This window comes from Ctenopharyngodon idella, chromosome 8 (assembly GCF_019924925.1).
Source record: "Ctenopharyngodon idella isolate HZGC_01 chromosome 8, HZGC01, whole genome shotgun sequence".
In the NCBI taxonomy this organism is placed as follows: Eukaryota; Metazoa; Chordata; class Actinopteri; order Cypriniformes; family Xenocyprididae; genus Ctenopharyngodon; species Ctenopharyngodon idella.
In genome coordinates, this window is record NC_067227.1 from 8,356,025 (window position 1) to 8,378,575 (window position 22,551).

At 42.7% G+C, this 22,551-nt stretch overlaps 1 pseudogene; it reads left to right on the forward strand.

Moving 5' to 3' along the window:
• The first annotated feature begins 3,217 nt into the window (after nucleotides 1–3,217).
• Nucleotides 3,218–21,911, forward strand: LOC127517777 (stonustoxin subunit beta-like; annotated as a pseudogene).
• The last annotated feature ends 640 nt before the right edge of the window (nucleotides 21,912–22,551 follow it).

Here is a 22,551-nt window from a genome sequence, read left to right on the forward strand (position 1 = left end):
CGTAGGGGGCATTCAGCGATATAATGCCCGGCACCACCACAATACAGACAGAGATTCTGGGTCAGCCTCCTCTGTCGCTCAGCTGCTGAAAGGCGTGAGTGCTCAATTTGCATGTTGTCGTTTGCTGGTTCTGGGGAGCTGACGGACTCTGGCTGGCGGGGAATGGAGGGGAATAGCGGCTGGCCCTGGTGCTCTTCTAAGCACAGCTGCATACGAGTGGCGAATCTGATGGATAGCTGAATGAATTTCTCGAGCCCGATGGAATCCTCGTATGCAGCAAGATGCAACCGCACACGTGGATCGAGGCCTTGACGATATGTAGTAATCAAAGCCTGCTCATTCCAGCCACTTGCAGCAGCGAGGGTACGAAACTGGAGGGCATAATCAGACACAGTTAGTGCACCTTGCTTTAAATTGCATAATCTCTCACCAATCGACGAGTCCCAGGCGGGTTTACCAAAAACTTCCTTGAAGTGGGTTGTAAAACTTGACAAGGATGATACAACGGGGTTGTTTAGGTTCCAAAGAGGTTCAGCCCATCGCAGTGCTTTTCCGTGAAGCTGAGAGATTATGAAAGCCACCTTTGAACGATCGTCTGGATATAAGTGCGGTTGCATCTCCAGGACCAGCGAACATTGCAGGAGGAAACTGTTGCAATCCTCCGCCAGACCAGAGAAGGGCGCCGGTTTGGCCATGGGACTGGCGACCACGGGAGGTGAAGGAGCTGCGGCGGTGGATGCGGAAGTGTTCGCTGGTGTCGTTGTCGTGGAGGTGCTGGTGAAGGTGCGGCGAAGTGCATCGACCAGCTCTTGAATGGGATCCGGGGTGCTCATGCTGTTACCTGGGCGGTGTTGGTCCGGTCTTCTGTTACATACAGAAGGGAGCGGAGACACAGGTAAGGATTAACAGGTTTATTTCAGGTAAAGCAGAGCGTGAGCAGAGTGCAGGTGAGTGATGGCAGATGAATAGGTCGATGAGCCGATGAACTGGAACTGATACTTGTCTGTGTGATCTTAGGGAGCGTGGATGCCGGGAGACGTGGAACAGACGAACACACAGGAGAAGCACAGGAGACGAGGAGACACTAGGAATCACTGAGGACGCTGGAGACAGGTAAGTAGTCGAGCAAGGGAGTCCTGGAGGTAAGTAAACACTGGTATGTGTTAACGAGACCGGACAGTGACTGAGTGAACTGGCGTGTCTTTTATGTGGCTGTGGTGATGAGTGTGAATGAGCGTCAGGTGTGGCTTGTCAGTACTCAGGAGAGGGAGTGCGATGTGATTGGGTGAGTGTAGAGCCTGGCGTGTCTGTGACACTGTCTCATTACATTTCTATTCATATGGCTGTTGGCTCATTTCCTAACGAAAGACCACCAGTGGCTGTAATCACTACTAAATTATATCTCACGACACATGTTACCTACAAACTATTGAGCATACATACACAGTTATTAATAAAAAAGAATCTTAACCTCATTCGACGCAGAAACACAATCACGTTACCGAAAACAGTTCTGTGATCCAAGGACAGTGCACTAAAATTTTCATTGGCGCTTTAACACAAAATAGGAAACTCGTGAATATTCATGTAAGCTCTGCCCAGTGTCACCGAAAATCTCAGACACCGAATATTTCAGAACACCGGCGCCATCACTTGCACGTGAACCGGAGCGCGTCTTATAGGCTAAATGAACCGAAACTCAGCGTATAGGCTGCTTGCCTCACAGACATGAGAAATATATAACTAGTAACTATAACTAATTACTTTTTTAAAGTAACGTGGTGATGACTGACCAGCACAGCATTCATATTGTACAACAGACAAATTAAATTAAGTAGAATAACTTGTTATATGTTTGGTTAACTGTGTTTTATTTTGTGTTTTATTTCGATGTCAAGTTCGCAATGCCAGAACTGATACTTTGTTGTGTGAGCGTGCAAGGCGCCAGCGCCATCACTTGGATTTTTTTCTTCAGCAGCAGAAACAACTTAATACTCTGTCATTTATAGTCATACAGATAAGAGTAGGACATCATTCGAAATTGTAAAATGTCTTGTTTTATTTGTGTACATTCAAAATGACTACAAAAAGTCATGCCTTTGAAACATAAAGAAAACAACAGGGTGTGCTTTCTGCCGTCTCTGTCTACTTGAACATCTTTCTGGCACACGCCACTAACATGAGCCAAAACTAGTGTTAATTTTGGCAGCCATTTTTGATTTAGTCTTAGTCTTTATCTTCAGACGAAAATGCTCTTTAGTCTTAGTCACATTTTAGTCATTTTTGTCTTTCATATTTTAGTCTAGTTTTAGTCAACAAAAAGTCATCGCATTTTTGTCAAGTTTTAGTCATTACTTTTAGTCAAACTACAGGTAACAGCATTAGCCAGCAACCGTATCACCCTGTAGCCCTGGTTGCCCACTGAAGCTAAGCAGGGCTAAGCCTGGATGCTAGTACCTGGAGCTAGTACCTGGATGGGAGACCTTCTGGGAAAAACTAGGTTGCTGCTGGAAGAGATGTTAGTGAGGCCAGCAGGGGGTGCTCACACTGTGGTCTGTGTTGGTCATAACACCCCAGTATAGTGATGGGAACACTATATAGTATAGTATAGTGATGGGAACACTATACTGTCAAAAAGCACCATCCTTCGGATGAGACGTTAAACCGAGGTCCTGACTCTCTGTGGTCGTTAAAAATCCCAGGATGTCCTTCGAAAAGAGTAAGGGTGTATCCCCGACATCCTGGCCACATTTGCCCATCATGGCCCCCTAATCATCCCCATATACTGATTGGCTTCATTACTTCATTACGTCTCCTCTCCACCAGTGTGTGGTGGGCGTTCTGCCTTTTCATTGCAATATAGAGCAAAAATACTGACAATACTGTTTAAAATACATCACTTAGCCTAATATTACCCTTTTGTTTGTTGAACTGTTGTAAAAAAAACAATGTCGCATTTGAAATCGTGTGGATATTCGGGAAACATTGCATTCTTGTTGGTATAATATGATCAACATTAAAAACAATAACTCACAGAAGGGCATGTTTTTTGTATCGAAGAGAGTTTTAATCTTAAACCTCTATGCAGTCTGTGTCTATATTTGCTCTTCATGCTAGTAAGTGCTAAATCCCCACTTTTACAAAGGCATATTTTCGAGAACAGCACTAATGTAGCGTGATTTGCTGGTGTGGATGCAGTCAGTTTTGACCGCGAAAGATGAGGTAATTTGACTGAATATCGAGTATTTAATGGATTTTACCTGCTAGAAATACATGCCCAGTTTTAATGTTATTTTAAGGTGGAGTAGAATAAAACGAACGGCAAAACTCAGCATTTTGTTCGAGTACGTCAGTTTAAGAACCACTGCTGGATATCAGCCTACAATTTGGTCGCAGATTTAGTCAGAAAACGAGCAGCGCAATATATCGACCGACTGAGTGACATTTTAATTTAAGTAGAAAATCTCAAATGAAGATCGCTGAACTCCAGCTTACTTGTCTGTGTTTTTAGATCATTCGCACTTTGCACGCTTCGGGGAAAACTCCTTTTTCTCTGATTCTGAAGCCTTTATACAATCACGCAGTGTGAACTGCACGGCCATTGGTTTGTGAAGTTAAAGACAACAAACCAATGACAGCACGGAATGCGCGAGCCAATGGTGAGCGAGCCCGCCAAAAGTGGCGGGGTCTCAGGCTATATAAGCGGCCGTCTCACCATGGCAAATCGAATCATTCTCCTTCAGCGATGCAGATATCATCTCTTCGCTTGATCTACAAGACTTGAAGCCGCCTTCACCTGCAAGCAGCTGGAATTCACAGCTGATCATCTCGCCGCTCTGCAGCAGTTTGGTCAGCTCGCCTCTCCCTGCTCGCCACTCTCTATTCTGCTCGCCGCTCTCTAGCAGCCGCCGCCTACGAGTAGCCTGCTGCTTTCTCACAGGTCTGCCAGATCGCCGCTCTCGTGCAGCGCTGATCAACCCGCCGCTTCACAGCAGCCAGATCAGCTCGCCGTTCTCAAGCAGCCCTGTTCCCACACCGCTCCCAAGCAGTCTGGTCAGCGCTTCGCCCCCGAGCCGCCTGCAGCATCGAGCAAGTGCACTTCGGTGTATCCTTTTGCAACGAAGTTGCATTATAAATATAAAAGCTTTCTAAAGAGCAAATTTCTGCAACGTTGTTGCAAATTTTGCACCACGGCTGTGGCATGTGCAGAACCTCTCTGCACGCTGATGACAGACACAGTGAGTGTGTGCGACGTCTAGGGAAGTCCCACGCAGAAGCCGCGTTCACTGTGTTTTCACTACTGTACTCAGCTGAATATGACATGACGTTCTTCCCTGACTCAGGCGAGACTCATGATATATATTCTCCCTAAAAGACCGCTTTTTTTGATGTTTGTTGCAAAATGCTGAATCTCTGAGCGTGTTGCTTGCCGGCCACACCCCGTAAGCCGCGTTCATTGAAAAAGACGCGAGAGCGAGCTCAATGCTGACAGCGCTCAGCTGAATATGACATGACGCTCTCCCCTGACTCAGGTGAGACTCTTGGAATACTTATTCACTCTAAAAGAGCGTATTTCTCCAGCATTTGTTGTAATATGCCCAGTCTCCGAGCGTGTCGTTTGCCGGCCACACCCCCGTTCATTGAGGGCGTGTGCTCTCACGATGAGAGCGCTACAACGATATAGGAATACTGACAGCGCTCAGCTGTATATGACGAGAAGCTCTCCCCTGACTCAGGTGAGACTCTTGGAATATATTAACTCTGATATAAAGCATATTTCTCTGGTGTTTGTTATTAGATGCCGAACTTCTGAGCGCTTCGCTCGCCGGCTCCCCCTGCAAGCCGCGTTCATTGAGGGAGTTTGTTCTTACTACAAGAGTGCTAGAACAATCTAAATGCTGACAGTGCTCAACTGAATATGAAATGATGCTCTCCCCTGATTCAGTTGAGACTCATGGTATATATTCACTCCAGCATTTCTCCAGCATTTGTTGTAAAATGCCCGATCTCTGAGCGTGTCGTTTGCCAGCCACGCACCCGCGAGCCGTGTTCACTGAGGGTGTGTGCTCTCACGATGAGAGCGCTACAACGATATAGGAATACTGACAGCGCTCAGCTGTATATGACGAGAAGCTCTCCCCTGACTCAGGTGAGACTCTTGGAATATATTAACTCTGATATAAAGCATATTTCTCTGGTGTTTGTTATTAGATGCCGAACTTCTGAGCGCTTCGCTCGCCGGCTCCCCCTGCAAGCCGCGTTCATTGAGGGAGTTTGTTCTTACTACAAGAGTGCTAGAACAATCTAAATGCTGACAGTGCTCAACTGAATATGAAATGATGCTCTCCCCTGATTCAGTTGAGACTCATGGTATATATTCACTCCAGCATTTCTCCAGCATTTGTTGTAAAATGCCCGATCTCTGAGCGTGTCGTTTGCCAGCCACGCACCCGCGAGCCGTGTTCACTGAGGGTGTGTGCTCTCACTACAAGAGCAGGAAAACGAGCTTAATGCTGACAGTTCTCAGCTGAATATGACATGACGCTCTCCCCTGATTCAGGTGAGACTTGTGGTATATATTAACACTGAAAGAGCGTATCTCTCTAGTGTTTGTTATTAAATAACGAACCTTTGAGTGCTTCACTTGCGGCCCCGCCCCCGCAAGCCACATTAATTGAGGGAGTGTGCTCCCACTACAAGAGTGCTAGAACAAGCTCAATGCTGACAGCGCTCAGCTGAATATGACATGACGCTCTCCCCTGACTCAGGTGAGACTCGTGGAATATATTAATTCTGAGAAAGCAGATTTCTCTGGTGTTTATCAAATGCTGTATCACTGTGCGCTTTGCTTGTTGGCCCCGCCCCGCAAGCCGCATTCACTGACCCAAACAGCCTCGAATGTGTTCCCAGTCGCCCCGTTCAATTCCGGGTGCTGGGAAAATGTGTTTATTGCACACAAAGGGCCAGTTCTAGCGCCCAAGTGTATAACCGCTGTGGTAGCGGACAAAATAAAACACAAACATACTCAAAAAAAAAAAAAAAAAGGAAGAGCGCAGAATTCCTCTTCCACTCCATGTGTGCACCACAGTCCCTCACAGCGACTTAGTGCCACAACCTATGATGGTGGTATATCGAGCTCTCCAGGTTTTCCTTTCTCTCCTGGTGGGACAGCACGTCTTGGTCAGGTCAGACAGCATGACGGTGGTGTCCTTCATAAATCACCAGGGCGGCCTCTTTTCAAAGCCCCTCTTCACTCTAGAGAAAACCATCTTAGAGTGGGCCCAGTGCAACCTGCTCTCGTTGAGAGCAGCACACATACAGGGCGTGCTGAACATAGGGGCAGACATGTTGTCCTGGAGCAACCTTTCCTAAGAGGAATGGTCACTCCACCCCCGCTCAGTCCAGAGAATTTGGGGCGTCTTAGGGAAGGCAGAGGTCGACCTCTTTGCCTCTGACAATCATCACTGCCCAATATATTTCTCAAAAGCCAGGGACGCGCTGGCCCACGACTGGCCCAGCCTCCTCCTTTATGCTTTTCCCCCGATCGCGCTGATTCCCCAAGTAAACAGACGAGTCAGGGAAGGTGCTAACAAAGTCCTCCTGGTGGCTCCTCTTTGGAGGACCCAACCATGGTTCTCTGAGCTATCTCGGCTATCACCCCTGGAGCCATGGTCAATCCCTCTGAGACGGGACCTCCGCTCCCAAGCGAGAAGGACAATATGGCACCCCAGACCCGAGCTGTGGGACCTTCATGTGTGGTTTCTCAATGGGAGCCTGCAAGCCTCCCCGAGAATGTCTTAAACACTATCTCTCAGGCCAGAGCTCCGTCTACGAGACGTCTCTACTCCCTGAAATGGGCCATCTTTGCCGCCTGGTGTACAGCCCGGGGCGAGGACCCATTGACTTGTGACATATCCCAGATATTGTCCTTCCTTCAAGACTTAATGGATAGAGGCCGTACTCCCTCTACCCTTAAAGTCTATTTTGCAGCTATAGCAGCTTCTCACGCTCCTATAGCAGGGCAGTTGATAGGGAGAAACAACCTTGTTGTTCGCTTCCTTAAGGGATCCAGGAGGTTGAATCCCCCTCCTCCTTCCTACCTGGGATCTTTCTGTGGTTCTTAGAGGCCTTAAAGGCCCTCCCTTTGAGCCAATCCAGACTGACAACCTACGACCCTTGTTGCTGAAAACTGCCTTGCTGCTAGCTTTAGCATCAGTTAAGCATGTGGGAGACTTACAGGCGCTCTCTGTGAGCCCCTCGTGTCTTGAGTTCGGGCCTAACGACTTCAAAGTTGTCCTGAAACCGAGACATGGATATGTCCCGAAAGTCCTATCTACCTCCTTTAGGGCGCAGATGGTAGTTCTCTCCGCTCTTCCTCCTTCTCAGGATGAACAGGAGTTGAACCTACTCTGTCCTGTAAGAGCCCTGAGGTCTTACATTGACCGTTCCGCCTCCTTTCGACAGGCGGAACAGCTTTTTGTCTGCTTCGGTGGCCGCACAAAAGGTCTTCTGGTCACGAAGCCCAGGCTTTCCAGATGGATAGTTGACGCTATAGCACTTGCTTACTCCTCCTTTGGCCTTCAATGCCCCTTGGGTGTGAGAGCGCATTCCACGAGAGGTATGGCCTCCTCGTGGGTGTGGTCCATGCCTTTGAAAAATAAAGAAAACAACAGGATGTGCTTTCTGCCATCTCTGTCTACTTGAACATCATTCTGGCACATGCCACTATTATGAACCAAAACACATCAAATAATTGACATGCTTTCTTTTAAAAGTCAACATTTAGATTATTTGATGTTAAATGCATTATATATGTCACTTTGGAATAAATCACAGCATGTTTCATGATAATAAAAAAAAAAAAAGTGACTTACAGTCTGGACTTACCAAAAAACAAGGTGGCAAATCACAAGACATTTAGAAGGCAAGACACAAAGAAACTCAGGGCAATATACAGACACAGGAACACATTAATTGAAATCCATCAACCATCACTAGCTACCCCCAGTGGCCACTAGGAAGGATCTTATAGAATGAAATTATATAAGGATATAAGGATTATATGAATGAAATTATTTTTGAAATTTTTAATTCAGATAATGTCTGTTCATATCTTGTGCTCACATAGTGTGGCTTTTAAAGGGGTGCTTGTGATAATGTCATGACCACCATATTTTGATGCAGAAGCCTTTAGGTTTAGTATTACATCTGTACATATATCTATTCCTTGTAAGCCTATTGTTTCTACTATACAATGTATATATATTTTCATGTTATCATTATTCTTAATGATATTAATATATAAGATATCTTATTCTTATTCTTTTATTATACTTTATAATATTATAATTCACCTCTTGTCACAGTTTTTCAAGAGATCATCTGACTTTTCAGGATATGTCTTTTGTATTTTTGATAGAGGTTAAGACATGTGAACAATTTTTTTATTTTTTTTTATTTTATTTTTTTTTCCAGTAAAACCAGGACAAGTCGTAGTGCACCATCTCCAGGACACAGCTGTGTACCTCTGAAAAGTTGGCATTCACTTGAGCAACCCCCAAATATCAGCCCAACCTCTCCCACAATGTAAGTATAAACATGTAGGTAATGTGACACTAAGAAAGGATATGTAAGGCTATGATGGCAAAAACTATCATACAAAATGTCATGCCTTTGAAAAATAAAGAAAACAACAGGATGTGCTTTCTGCCATCTGTCTATTTAAACATCTTTCTGGCACATGCCACTAATATGAACCAAAACACATCAAATAATTGACATGCTTACTTTTAAAAGTCAACATTTAGATTATTTGATGTTAAATGCATTATATATGTCACTTTGGAATAAATCACAGCATGTTTCATGATTAAAAAAAAAAGTGACTTACAGTCTGGAAAATAAGATTATTTCCCCCACTTTGAGAACCGCTGATTTACAGTATTAGCTGCACAGCAATCTAAAAAGAAACTGAAGGAACAAAGGTTAGGCTTAGACTTACCAAATAAACAAGGTAGTAAATCACAAGGCATTTAGAAGGCAAGACACGAAGAAACTCAGGGCAATATACAGACTAAACAAGAAACACCTGAATTGAAATCTATCAACCGAGGATAACAAAATAAGAAAAAGAAGTAAAAGAAGAGTCACTAGCTACCCCCAGGGGTCACTAGGAGGGATCTTTACAGTTAGATTATATGAATGAAATTACTTTTGAAATTTTTAATTCAGATTATGTCTGTTCATATCTTGTGCTCGCATAGTGTGGCTTTCAAAGGGGCGCGTGTGATAATGTCATGACCACCATATTTTGATGCAGAAGCCTTTAGGTTTAGTATCACATCTGTACATATATCTATTCCTTTTAAGCCCATTGTTTCTACTATACAATGTATATATCTTTTCATTTTATCATTATTCTTAATTTTTATTATAATTTTATAATTTTATTATACTTTATAATATTATAATTCACCTCTTGTCACAGTTTTTCAAGAGATCATCTGAGTTTTCAGGATATGTCTTTTGTATTTTTGTTAGAGTTTAAGAACAAAAATGTTTTTTTATATATATAAAATGTTTTAATATATATATATATATATATATATATATATATACATTTTTTTTTTTTTTTCGGAGTCGGAGTGCACCATCTCTAGGACACAACTGTGTATCTCTGAAAAGTTGGCATTCACTTGAGCAACCCCCAAATATCAGCCCAACCTCTCCCACAATGTAAGAATAAACGTGTAGGTAATGTGACACTAAGAAAGGTTATGTAAGGCTATGATGGCAAAAACCAAATTAAAATTATAAAATATTTAAATAAAATATCAATGCAAATATTTATAAACACACAGAGGACAGCACTGTCTTTAGTTGTTTTTAGAATAGAAGAAAGCATTCCTACATTTTTATTCTTTTTTTCTTTTCTTTTCTTTTCTTTTCTTTTGTCATTGGTTAATGAGCAATGGAAGTTATACAAAGATAATAAGGTTTCAAAGACCAAAATTTTCAATTTCTGAGTTATGAATGTGACCATGGTTCCCTAAATAAAGGCAGGGGAGGCTGCATTAGAAGCTGAAACTCTGGGAATTCCTTACAGGACTGACAATGCCTGTATTCCATTACAACAATTCACTGGCAGATGCCACAGAAGCCTCAGCAAGAAATGTGCAGTGTATGCAGCATTTTGTTTCCTAAACTCACACACTATAAGAGTATCTGTTAGGTAGAGATTTATTTAATAAGTAACCTCTATATAGCCTCTATATATTTTCCAGTGGTTCAAAGAGAGGACCGGAAAGCACAAGTGAGCCTTAAGCACAAGTGAGAGGTTTATACCCATGCAGGAGTGTAAGTCAAAGCGAGGGAGTCTATGTGCTTATTTATAAAGACTAGACACTAGGAGATGCTTTCTGAAGAGGAATCTTTATGTGAAACACTGCTATAGCAGCAAGGTAAATCTAAATAATGCACGGGTATAGACCAGCATCCAAAGGGTCTTGGGGGGAAAAAATGCAGGACTGTTTGCACTGAGCACTGCTCCAGATCCTCAGCCTGCTCAGAGCACTTGAAGACTCAAAAGACTCAAAGAGAGCTGCCTAGTAGAGGGAGCTCTGGCATTCAGGAGTGTCATCCACACCTGATGGAGTCCAATAAGTGGCCATGCATGGAGGTTTTACTTCTCCAGCTGGGGTGACAGTAAACACATTTGGTAAATGTGCAAGGGGTGAAACTGATGCAAGGCCTGTGCTGGGGAACAATTTAGAACGTGCATCCTTTAAATATATTTCAACAAACCATCCCTGATGGATTTGAGACAGAATTTGGTTCTGAATAAACATTCAAAAACTAAGGCCCTTCAGTGACCTATTTAAACTTCGTAGGTCAAGTATCAGTCAAGGTCTAGAATGCCTGTCATCATTTTTCCCAATGAGAAGTAGCGGCTGTAGAAGACTTGATAGAAGTATTAATCAGAAAGGTGCAAAAGAGCACTTTTTCAAATAAGCCCCTCTGTTTGTCCCATGCCGAGGCATCATCATTCCAGGCTTCAGGCATTGTCACTTCTGGACGGAGTTCACACTGCATCAGTTACTGATGCTGCATTGGAGTGACAAATGAAAGGAAACTGAAGGATCCATGACAAAATCACTGACAAAATCTTAGACCTATTTAGTCTTCAAGTTTGAATTACATAGTTTAAAGAAATTAGTTCTAACTGCAGAGGGAAATTTGTGGCACTGATCCTTGGTCTTAGTAAAAACCAAGGCATATTCCCAGATGAAAGTTTCCTTGTTTTACAATTTACAATTCAAAAGAGGTCCCAATGTCAAGTCTGATATCTGTTTCTTTTTAGATTATCAGGCTGTATGGTGACAGCGGAAGGCTGTCGTTATCTGCCTTCAGCTCTGAGTTCAAACCCCTCACACCTGAGTGAGCGGGATCTGAGCTACAATCACCCAGGAGACTCAGGAGTGAAGGTGCTCTCTGAGAAACTGAAGGACCCCACATGCAGACTGGAGATACTTAAGTATGTTGAACATATAATATCTGTGATGGCTAATCTTTAAAAACTTTCTTTAGCCCCTTAGGGTTAGTGTAGTGTAGCTTTCCACCCTCTAACCTGTTTCTGCCAAACAATTCTAACTGGCTATTAACACTTGCAGAACAATTACCAAACAACAAACATTCAATGGAGCCAGAACACACATAATTAGATACAATCTTGACATACATCAAACCAAATGTCAATTCATATTGTATTTATCAAATCAATAACATAGCATTACTTGCATTCTATTCATACTATTCAACAATGTCAATATATGACAATATATATCTTTTTTTTTTTTTTAACAATTCCTATGAATCCCTCCAAAGTTGTCAGCGCTGATAGCCTAGTGGTTAGTGTGCCGACATATGGCGTAAATGCGTTCACGGCGACCCAAGCCTGCCCCCTCTCTCTGCCCAACTTAAAAAAATAAATAAAATAGGGAGGGAGGGAGACATAGAGTCCAATGGGTGTACATGTGGTGCAAAAAATGAGAAGTCCATGTATGTGCAGGCATTGAATGTACAGTGGGTACGGAAAGTATTCAGACCCCCTTCAATTTTTCACTCTTTGTTATATTGCAGCCATTTGCTAAAATCATTTAAGTTCATTTTTTTTCCTCATTAATGTACACACAGCACACCATATTGAGAGAAAAACACAGAATTGTTTTCATTTTCATTTCAATTGACATTTTTGCAGATTTATTAAAAAAGAAAAACTCAAATATAACACATGGTCCTAAGTATTCAGACCCTTTGCTGTGACACTCATATATTTAACTCAGGTGCTGTCCATTTCTTCTGATCATCCTTGAGATGGTTCTTGATTAGGAAAGCTACACACCTGTCTATATAAGACCTTACAGCTCACAGTGCATGTCAGAGCAAATGAGAATCATGAGGTCAAAGGAACTGCCTGAAGAGCTCAGAGACAGAATTGTGGCAAGGCACAGATCTGGCCAAGGTTACAAAAAAAATTCTGCTCCACTTAAGGTTCCTAAGAGCACAGTGGCCTCCATAATCCTTAAATGGAAGATGTTTGGGATGACCGGAACCCTTCCTAGAGCTGGCCGCCCGGCCAAACTGAGCTATCGGGGGAGAAGAGCCTTGGTGAGAGAGGTAAAGAAGAACCCAAAGATCACTGTGGTTGAGCTCCAGAGATGCAGTCGGGAGATGGGAGAAAGTTGTAGAAAGTCAACCATCACTGCAGCCCTCCACCAGTCAGGGCTTTATGGCAGAGTGCATATGGTGGATTAAATATCCACTTGACTTGATTGCTCAGCAATGCTTCTTGAATTTTGTGATGGTCAATCTGGTTCAATGTGGTCTCTAATTCTTTCTGTGCACCCACAAAATTGGTTCCACAATCTGTCCTGATGGTCAGTACTGGTCTTCTCCGACATAAAAATCGTTGAATAGCATTGATACAAGAGTCTGTGTCAAGTGTGCTTGCCACTTCAAGATGAATGGCTCGGCTCGCCAGACAGGTGAATATCACTCCCCTCTTGACTTCTATAGGTCCAAAACAGTCAAAACCTACATGTGAGAAAGGTGGTAGATCAGGAGCAACACGTTCCTCTGGCAAGTCAGCCATTTTCTGTTCTCCAACTTTAGCTTGCATTCGTCTGCAAACGACACAAGATTTTATTATCTTTCTAGCAGAAGAGTTGGCAGAAGGCAACCAGAACCTCTGACCTAATTGTGAGAGCATGTGATTTCTTCCTGAGTGTCCAACCCTTTGATGGATTTGGATATGTGCGAGTCTTTTGGCAGAATCATTAGGTTCTTCAGACTCACCGGCATGGCTGCTTTACTTAGTCTTCCTCCAATTCTCAAAATTGGATCTAGTTTGTATATGGAGCTACCTGATTTGATAGGTTTGCCTTCTCTCGAATGTGTAATTTCCAGGTCAAAAGTAGTGCTGTTGTTCATAGCGAATGATCGACTTCTCTGCTTTGTCCAAGTTTTCCGGTGTTAATCCTTTTTGTTCAATATTGGAATCTAGAATAAGAGCTTTGTCTTTCTGATTTCGAAGCATCAGGAGTCTTTTGAGCTTTAGCCACCATGCAGTAGCTCTCAATAGTTTCTTCCATAAAGAATAATACTCAATTATTCTGGTAGTTGCGTTGTTCTGCAGGTTCAAGCAGTTCATAATGATTTCTTTTTTCACCTCTGTATCGCTTGGTGAGATGTAACTGAGATCTTCTGGAACCTCAGGCCATTCAGATTCCTCTTTTGACAAGAAGTGAGGACCATTCAACCATCTGGTGGAATTCAAGAGGGATTCTATTTGTAGTCCACGTGAGGCGTCATCTGCTGGGTTGTCTCCAGAACATACATACCTCCACTGATGTACTTGCGAGAGGTTATGTATCAATGCAATTCTGTTGGCAACATAAGTATGGAATCATTTTGTTTGGTTATGGATTTATTTCAGTACCTACTGTACTGTCTGTCCAAAAAGTAGAATCTTCCAGTTCCATGTGAAGTTCCTTTTGCAGCATTCGGTCCACTTTCACAGCAAGTGTTGCAGCTGCAAGCTCAAGTCTCGGAATGGTCATTCGTTTCAGTGGGACTACTCTGGCTTTTCCCAGTGCAAAGGTGACGTGAACATTTTTGATACTGTCTGTAAGTCTGATGTAACTTACTGTTCCATATCCTAACTTGCTCGCATCACAACAGTGATGCAGTTGAGCAGTCTTTACAACACCAAAATTCTCAGCTTTCATGCACCTGTCCACTTCAAGTCTGCTCAGCTGGTCTAAGTCTGTGAGCCATCTTAGCCAGGGTCTTTTCATTTCGTTTGGGATTATTTCATCCCATCCACACTTCTCATGGCTTTGCAGGATTTGCTTAGCTTTGAGAACAAAGGTGGAAAGGAAACCGAGTGGGTCATAGATGGAATTGACTATAGAAAGAATTGTTTGTCTTGTGGTAAAGACATCCTTTTGGATATTCCATTGGATTTCGAGTGCCCTCTCAAGAGGAGGTTTTACTCTGTCCAAGTCAAGCTGTTTCACAAGAGGGGCTCTGTACCTTTTTGTAATAGTCTCAAGGACTTCACAGCTGTTGCTCACCCATTTACTCAAAGTAAATCCCCCTAGGGTGCACACTTCTCTGAGGTCTTTAGTGAGCTTGATTGCTTCTTTCACGGAGGCCACAGACTTGAGACAATCATCGACGTAGAAACTATGATTAATTGTGTCAACGACTTGTGTGCTGTACCGTTCAGAATGATCAGTTCCTGTTTGCTTTAAGGCAAAGTTGGTAATGCTTGGGGATGATATTGCACCAAAGAGGTGAACATTCATTCTGTAAACTTCCAGTGGTTGGTTAACATCCCCTTGTGGACACCACGGGAATCGAAGAAAGTCACAATGATGACTTTGAACTCGTACCTGATAGTACATCGCTTCAAAAAGAGAATTGCCTTTGTATGAAGCTGAATAGTCAAAAACGACTCAAAGCTTCCCGTTCTGATTATGGTACACACCATGATGTGGTATATACCATACATGACCATCACTCCTTTCAAGTTGTTCTTGCGGCACCTATTTCTGCACCTTTTCTCAACACATCCTCCATGAATGCTCTGTACTCATTTGCATAAGCGGAATCCTTCTTGAATCTCTTAGCGAGGTTTAGTGTACGCAGTGTTGTCACCTCATAGTTGTTAGGCAAGGTTACATCTTTATCACGAAATGGTAGAGGTAAGTGGTAATGTCCATCTTTGAGTTCCGCTGAAGTTGTTGCTATGTTCATGAACATTTTGTCTTCAACTGACATTTCTCTTTTTCTTCAAAATCCTTTTCAGGAAAGTCATGATTATATTGCCTGATAAGCAGGTCCTTGAGATTCTCCACAGAGATGCGATTTGCAGTCCAGTTTCATCCATTGAGGAACAAGAAGGGAGTGGGTGTTTACCACCCATCCTAGCACAGTTTTGACCGCATACGGTCCATTACCCTGACTGTTCACTATTTGCCACAGTTCCATGGCTATTGGAACATTAATTCCAATCAAAATTTCAATGTCAGCGTTGATGCTTTTCAGTTCGATTTCTTTCAAATAAGGCCATTTTTCAAGATCATGGTGGGTGAGTAGGTTCTCTTTTGACACAGGAATCTTAGGGTGAGTATATACTTTAGGCAAATCGATGTATGCACTTCCATCTATACTGCCTACTTCAAGTCCTGTGAGCTCATAGCTCTTAACAGGTCTCTCCTGCCCCATTGTTCGCAGAAGGATTTCGGTTTTGCGTCCTTTGGCATTCAATTGATTAATGAGGTTCTCAGTGCAGAACGTTGCCGAACTGCCTGGGTCAAGACAGGCATAGGTTTTTATGGTCTTGCTGCCTTTGGTAACTTTAACTTCAACTGGCACGATAGCTAGTGCACATTCTCTACTGGCCCCTGTTGCATTATCAGCTGATACTAACGCACTATTGATTGGCATTTCTTTCAGTTTTGTGAGGTTCGGGTTTGGCAAAATCTGCAGCCTTGATTTTATATTGTTAATGTGGAGCATTGTAGGATGTTTTCGTTGACATCTCTGACAAGTCATTCTCTTATTGCAATCTTTGCTCATGTGACCTTTTTTCAAGCATCCAAAACAGTGACCATTCTTTTTGAGATATTCAACCTTTTTGTCCTGTGACTCTGATTTTAATTTTATGCAGTCAGTTAGTGCATGTTTACCTTGGCAAAAACAACACAAGGCCGAAACAACATCATGGGTGTTTGCTTGCTGCTGCACTTTATATTCCTCTATATTCCTCTCCTCATCAGCTTGTGTCACCGTAGTAATAAAGCTGCTGTCCCTTTTAGGTATCCTCACGCTGGTTGTTTTAAATTTTGAAACTGTACCTTTAACAGGGGTAGGATCTTTGATATCTCCAAAGACTGGATGAAGTACAATCTCTGACTGAGTTTCCAGGAATTCTACAAGATTTTTAAATCTGATGCGAGTATTCGTTCTTTGGAAGAGTTCAAAAGTTACTGTCTGCCACCTTTTGCAGAGCTTGTATGGGAGTTTGGTTACAATCAATTTCAAGTTTTATGTAACGTCCAGTTCATCCATGTATTCTAGATCTTGCATGACATTGCAACACTCCCTAAAGCATAGAGCATAGGCATGAAGAGTTTTTCCATCATCAGCTTTAATGGTTGTCCAATTCAGTGCCTTTTCTATGTAAGCATTTGCAATCTTCATTTCATTGCAGAAATGTTTCTTTAAAAGTTGCTGAGCCTCAGTATACCACCTGCGAGGTTCCATGTGCAGACAGCTACGAACAAGGTCACTGGCTTGACCAGAAGTGAACTGTTCAAGAAAGTAGAGTCTATCCTGACTGCTGCTTGTCTTGTCCTCAATCAAATATTTAAAAGCATGAATGAAAGACATCAAAAACTGGTACTTCCCTCTTGGGCAATAGAGAAAGATTTTGCTACTTTCCTTTTGCATTTGAACCATTAAGATTATGCCTTTGTTCGAGCTGTTACTGGCCTCCAACTGTGGACTTGATGAACTTGGGGCTGCTCGAGAGTTAGTTTGCATGTGGCTAACAATTCTCTGGAGTGGAGTTTTGGGTACAGTGGTTACAGGAGCAAATTCTAATGCCAATGTGTCAGTAAAAGTAGGTTCAACATTACCTTCCTTTTCTGCCTCATCATAATAGTCATTCATAACATCACCTTGTGATTCAGTATCAGTTTTCAGCACTTTGATCTTTGCATCTGCTGCAGCTATTTGCAGTTCTGCCCTTTCAATCTTTGATTTTATAATTGCTTCTTCCATCTGTAAAGCTTGTTTATCTGGTAGAATTTTAGCACTTGCCTCCAAAGCAGCCTTCTCAGCGGCAGCTATTTTAGCTGCAGAAGAGGCCTTAGATGATGTTGACCTTTTAGACTCACTAGAAATGTTAGAAATACTGTCTTTTGGTTTGACTATTGTTTGTAGACTTTGCTGTTCTTTCTTCCACATTTCAACTTCTTTAATAAAGTAATCGAAATTCATCATTCTAGGTTCATACCAATCAACATGATCATTTTCCTTTTCTTCTTCTGCTAAGAGCTCTTGCACTGCTTTATGCAAACTTTCAAAATCATGGATGAAAAATAATAATGACGCCATGCAATCATCCACCTGTTCAATGCTTCCACCTCCAACGAGCAAAGCTTTAATTTCATTCATTTTCCTCGTGCATACTCCTAATTTGCCTCTACGCGTTGCAATGCGTGAATTTAAAAGCTTTTCAGCCTCGGCGGCCGTCTGAATCTCCTCATCAGACATTTTATACAGGCCACAATTAACTAGTCATTTCCTTTAGCGTTTATAAACTTTAAACACACATTTCATGACCTCTGGCATTTGTTTGCCTTACTGTTCCCGTTCCATGCCTGTTTGTTTACACGTTTACTCAAACATTCTTCCAAGCTCGCGTTCATTTATCAGTTGTGTTGCTTGTTTGCATTTCTCATACTCACAGCTGATGCATTGTTTGTTCATTCATAAATTGTGTCCTTCCACTTTGGCAGTGGACAGCAAATCATCTAAGTTTCTTGAGAAGATAATTCATTAAGCAGTCCTTTCAGTCCTTTGTATCTCATCCATCGATCTTAAGTGCAAGTTTCTTTAATAACTGTGACGGCTAATCTTTAAAAACTTTCTTTAGCCCCTTGAGGTTAGTGGAGGAGCATCTTCGTATACACATGTCCTGTCCATAAAGCACGTACAGAGATGCAATCGTAACAAAACGTTATTTATTAATCACGATCTCCGGTTCACTTTTCAAACAAAATACAAATCAAATCCCAAAAATATGAACTTGTAACGATTAGTCCAATCTGAAGGCGAGCTTGATGAACCCAAGTGCAGTTTATTGAATTAAAGTGAGCAAACAAACAAAGCAACCATTAGACTTGAACATAAACAGACTTGATGAGCAGACTTGATAAGCAGACTTGACTTGAGCAGACTTGACTTGGCAAAGAACAGACTTGACAATCACACTCACCGACAGCAGGGTTACATTGACAATACACGACCAAGAAACATGGGGAAGACAATGGCTTAAATACTAGAACTTAGAGAACACATGTCTAAGACAACCAATGAGCAAGTGACACAAGGAACAAGAGAACCAATGACAGAACAGAACTCAGAAACACATGGCCATAACCAACCAATGAGAACATGACACATAGACTAAGGGAGAACAAGAGGAACAAGGGAAGCATGGCACAAACAAGCAACAAGAATAAAACTACAAAATAAAAGACATTAAGACATGAACATGAAAACAATACCAAAACATACGTGACAGATCCCCCCCTCTAAGGGCGGCTCCCGACGCCCAACAAAACCAAAACAAGACAGTCCAGGAGGGTGGTGGAGCAGAGGCAGTCTTGGGGGAGGGATGGTGGGCCAGGCCCGTGCAGGTGGGCCGTGGAGCGTGGGCGGACCTGGGCCGTGGAGCGTGGGGTCCCGGTGCACTGGAGGACCTGCGTCATGGAGCAATGGTGGGCCTAGACCATGGTGCAGTGGTGGTCCAAGCTCCGCATCCGCAGGAGCTTGGTACCCATAGTCCCCCCCAAAAAAATATTTAGGGGAAACTTGGGCAGACCTGATGTGAGGGAGCTCTGGCGTGGCTGTCTTGGTGTGACAAGGCTCTGGCATGGCAGGTGTGGCGTGACGAGGCTCTGGCATGGCAGCCGTGGCGTGACGAGGCTCTGGCGTGGCAGCCGTGGCGTGACGAGGCTCTGGCGTGGCAGCCGTGGCGTGACGAGGCTCTGGCGTGGCAGCCGTGGCGTGACGAGGCTCTGGCGTGGCAGCCGTGCCGTGACGAGGCTCTGCTGTGGCGTGACGAGGCTCTGGAGTGGCAGCCGTGGCGTGACGAGGCTTTGGCGTGGCAGCCGTGGCGTGACAAGGCTCTAGCGTGGCAGCCATCTCGGCTGAGGGCTCAGTCGAGGCAGCCATCTCAGGTGAGGGCTTGTCAGGGGCTGGAGTCCCCTCTGGATGCTGGTCAGGGGCTGGAGTCCCCTCTGGACGCTGGTCAGGGGCTGGAGTCCCCTCTGGATGCTGGTCAGGGGCTGGAGTCCCCTCTGGACGCTGGTCAGGGGCTGGAGTCCCCTCTGGAGACTCTGGTATAGCGGCCATCTTAGGACAAGTCTCTGGTGTGGAGGCCATGTTGAAAACAGGTCCTGACGTGGCGGGCATGGCGTGAGCAGGCCCTGGCGTGGCATGAACAACTCCTGACATGACAGATGGGGTGTGGAGACACTCTGGTGTATGGTGGATGCTGTAGGATTGCGGGGCTCCACATCTGCAAGACCCACAGTAAATGATGAACCACTGAGCAGGAGGGCATAATCAATATAATCCTCAAGGGACCAGTGTATTTTCCCTCCAGGCAATTGGGAACGAATTGGTTCATTTAACCCAAAACGAAAAATGTCTTTGAGGGCTACATCATTACATCCCACCAAATCACAAAGTCCACAAAACTCCTCTACATAATTCTCTATAGCCCGGTCACCTTGGCGGAGACACAAAAGCAGAGAAACTGCTGGGTTCATGTTTCTTGGTTGTGTATTCTGTAACGATTAGTCCAAACTGAAGGCAAGCTTGATGAACCCAAGTGCAGTTTATTGAATTAAAGTGAGCAAACAAACAAAGCAACCATTAGACTTGAACATAAACAGGCTTGATGATGAGCAGACTTGACTTGAGCAGACTTGACTTGGCAAAGAACAGACTTGACAATCACACTCACCGACAGCAGGGTTACATTGACATACACGACCAAGAAACATGGGGAAGACAATGGCTTAAATACTAGAACTTAGAGAACACATGACTAAGACAACCAATGAGCAAGTGACACAAGGAACAAGAGAACCAATGACAGAACAGAACTCAGAAACACATGACCATAACCAACATGACACATAGACTAAGGGAGAACAAGAGGAACAAGGGAAACATGGCACAAACAAGCAACAAGAATAAAACTACAAAATAAAAGACATGAAAACATGAACATGAAAACAATACCAAAACATACATGACAGAACTACAGGTGTGAGAATGCGATTAAAGAAACTGTTGCTCTCCACCCTCTAACCTGTTTCTACCAAACAATGCTAACTGGCTATTAACACTTGCACTTTCGCGCCGTAGTGACGTGTCAAGCAGTGTTAAACCAACATAAAATTTCTTTACATCTTTAAATCATAATATTTGAAATAGAAAATAAATAGATTAAACAATCTCTTAGGTTAGTAGTGAGCAAGTATCTAAATATGGCTCCTACAATATCTATTCAGTTTTCACAAAATATTAGTTTTCATGCCTTTAGCAAGACATTGCACCATTTCATGCTTTTCATCTTCAGAAAGATCTTTCTTCCTCCCCATACTGTGAGAACTGTGACTTGGTTAATCATAAGGAAAAACCTTTTTAAATAGGTTTTCCATTTACCTAAGAAGACCTGGCAAACTATTTAACAAACCTATCTGAGATTGATACCAATTATCTAAAAAGATATGAAAAAATAAAACAAACATTTTCTTTGAAAAACTAAATTCTGAATGTTTATTGTACTGAAATCCTATTTATATGTCAGTTGCATACTGCATAACACAGTGTATACATGTTTGTCTCTCCTTCTAGTTTGGACCATGGAGGACCTTTTAGGATCACACCAGGACTGCAAAAACGTAGGTCCAGTTACAATTATTATTCCCACACATATTTAACAGAGCTATTACCTAAGTTTGAATTTCCTTTCATCTCTCTTTATTTGGTCAGATGCCTGTTATCTCACACTGGATCCAAACACCGCAAACCCTCATTTTATCTTGTCTGAGAAGAACAGAAAGGTGATATATGTGGAGAATGAGAAGTCATATCCTGATCATCCAGAGAGATTTGATTACTGGCATCAGGTTCTGTGTAGAGAGAGTCTGACTGGACGTTGTTACTAGGAGGTTGAATGGAGTGGCACTAAAGATTATATATCAGTTACATATAAAGGAATTAGCAGGAAAGGCGCAAGTAAAGACTGTTATTTTGGATCTAATGATAAGTCCTGGACTTTGAACTGCTCAAATTACATATCTACTGTCTGTCACAATGATAAGGAAACTGTCATGCATGTCTTTTCTCCCTCCTCTAATAGAGTAGGAGTGTATCTGGACTGGTCAGCCGGAACTCTGTCCTTTTACAGCATCTCTGACACACACACACTCACACACTTACACACATTCACCTCCACATTCACGGAACCCCTCTATGCTGGATTAGGGACTTATAAATCAGTGTCTTTGTGTAACATTTGTTACATAACCAGGGCTTAATTTGTGTCAGAACAAGCTGGATCTGGAACCTGCACCTCTAAAATCCAATCCGATCCGGTTATCCCCCATATGATAATATACAACTGAAAGATATTTGTGTTATGCCCTGTGTACATATGTTCAGGAAAATGAAGTAGAATAACAATAATTTTATTAATAACTTATGTTAAATATATAAAAAAAATATTAAGAAGTGAAAGAAATGCAGCTACCAATTGGTCCATGGCATGTTTTAGCGATGATTTATTGGATTTGACCACTATTCATATTTCTAAAGCATCACAAGCAATAGAAAATTTATATAAACTTTCATGTACTTCTCTTAAATAGTAAGTGGTTTTCTGAAATGTATGCATAGTCGCTATGGATATTTTCACATTTGAGTCCTCTTCAGATCTTTGCGTGCAGCAGAATTTTATTTTTGGGGGCTCCCATCTTAAAATGAGGGGGCAACATATATATATATATATATATATATATATATATAGTAGTTTTTTGTTGTAGTTTTTCCCTCTTTTCCATGCCTGTGCATTGTGCGCATTTAACTTTCGCTTTTGAAGTAGCAGCAAATCGGGCCGGCATTTGCTTGAATGGTGTGTTCATTATTTTTAATGAAAAAATACAACAACAAAACAGTACA